We start from the raw sequence: 2,394 nt of genomic DNA, 5'->3' as shown, positions 1-2,394 counted from the left end.
GCCTTTAACCCCCCCCCCCCCAACGCATGGGCACTTACTTTTAGCTATATTTTTGTTAATTTATTCCCAGTGCAAACTCTGGCTTTGATGAGCCTTGTTCTCCATAATTTCCAAGTCTCTTAGGTCTGACAATGGCTATTCCAAAGAGACATGAACATCATTGTTATGTTTCTTTGGTATAAGTTTGATTTTAAGTTTCTTGGGACTGTGATTCACAGGCCAATGACCGTGTACAAAAATCACCTGTACTAAGCCACTGTGCTTTATATGTCAGGGATCTATTGCTAATATCTGAATAACAGGATGACTTTTTGAGTGCGTGACTATAGGAAAATGAACTTTCCAGTGTGATAATTCTTCAGATGCTTTGTTTTGCCCATGCTTTTGTTAAATGCACAAGATGTGTGTAATTGATAAGATTCTATTTAGCCTTTCTGTATGTGAGCTGGCTATCATAAATAATATGATTGCCAGATGGTAGATGTGCAGAAATTCTAAGTCTGTTTTTCATCTCTTTTCTGTAGCTTTTAGAAAGGGGGCAGCTGGTCTGATTGATAATCCAAGGATATTATTAACAGTGCAATCCTATGTAGAGTTACTCCCGTCTAAGCACACCAAGTTCAATGGGCCTAACCTGAAGTAATTCTGCCTAAGATTGTTCTTGGGTATTTTAACCTGTTTGAACTATGGGTCTGAGACAGAGAAAATAATTTACTTATCACCTGGCATAGGATCAGCATGTTATTCATGGCGTCTCTTTCTGCACTGGTGGCTAACTGCCTGTTAGTAAACTGCTTAAACTTCTTGTAGTACAACTTATTTTATGGAAACTTTATTGTTGTCTTAAAATAAACTGTCTGGATTTTTGGGTCCGTTTGGTTTTCATATTTTTATATTCTGTATGGCCTTTGGTTTTTTTCTTTTAATTTCTGTTATTTATTATGTTAACATGGCAATGGTCTTTGGCTATTAGCAGTACATACATCTAGGTTTCCTAAGATTGCATTGTGATAATGTAATCCTAAATATCATGGCACCATTCTAAGGGATTAGATTCTTCAATGGATTTTCTATCTGTAGACTTCAATGGATTTTCTATCTGTAACTTTTCTAAGTGTAACTCTGTTTAGGATTGCACTGTTGCCTATGTTATGTTAAGATAACTAGGCCTGGACTGTTTGTTTCCGGTCTGCTCTTCCCGAAGTGAGGGTTTTTTTATGATGTAGGAAGTATTTTACACAAATAAAACAAGAGGTTCTATCAGGATTTTACAGTGACTGTGCAAAATTAGCCAACTTTCCCCTAAAATTGACCTCCCAGTTCATATTCGTTACTGCCCTCATAACTTTATCAATCTCCATTACTAACACCTAGTTCATCTAGGCAGTTTATCAGTAGCGTTCATGTACCCTTGTTCAAGGGTTAGCTATAATTTGATCCCCTATCTTCAGGCAGACCCAGAAGAAGACAAATAATAGTGGTGAGCAACACTGCAGAGAAAGAAGAGCTTTCAGGCCATCAAGCTTGGGAAATGGTGAGCATTCTCTTTGTTGTGTATTTTTGCAGGCAGAAAACCAGTCCTTGTGGAACTATGAGCCCTGACAACATTCACATGGTCTTAAATACTGCATATTTGTGCTGCCACCGAAAAAACTGGCTTCAGTCTTAGGCGAAATGCTTCAGCCCCAACCAAGCACACTACACAGATTGAAATGAGTTTGCATCCAAGAGGAATCCTGTCATGAATCGGTATACAACTATCAAACAGCTGGGAGATGGAACATATGGTTCTGTCCTCCTGGGAAGGAGTATTGAATCCGGGGAGCTTCTTGCCATTAAGAGGTAAGCAACTTCTGTTTTGTGTCTGTATTTTAAATTGTGCTGGAGGTCTTGCTTGCTCTAACCTTGGGTAGTTGCTTTCAGGCACTCAGCTAACAATGGGAACCTGATCAAGCAGCGGGGAGATTCAAACACTGAGTGCATATGCTCTATGATTCTGCAGGAGTCCCCAAAAGCATGGGATGTAGTATTGGGTACAGAATTTTTCTTATGGATCTTGGCCTTCATTTATTTTTTAATGCAAGTTTCCAACCCTGAATTTCAGCACTGGCACAACTTTCTGTCCATTCAAGTAGACAGCAAAATGATAAAAATTACAGGAAACAAATTGCAAAATTGGAGAAGCTGTGCTCAATTTATCTTATTTTAGGCAGGTCAAAAGTTCAACTTTACTTAGCACAGAATTGTAATTCTTGATACTTATGGCCATACTAGATGTATTTTTAAAAGAGTTTCCTTTTAGTCAGTGCATGTACATCCTCACCAGGCTGAATAACACCTACCCCAATTGTTTCAAGTGGAGAAAATGGTGTGAGGCTGAAGTCACACACATAC

Source organism: Gekko japonicus, unplaced genomic scaffold, assembly GCF_001447785.1.
Source record: "Gekko japonicus isolate JY-2015 unplaced genomic scaffold, Gekko_japonicus_V1.1 scaffold391, whole genome shotgun sequence".
In the NCBI taxonomy this organism is placed as follows: Eukaryota; Metazoa; Chordata; class Lepidosauria; order Squamata; family Gekkonidae; genus Gekko; species Gekko japonicus.
The sequence above is the reverse complement of the archived record's forward strand: the minus strand, read 5'-3'. Positions refer to the sequence as shown.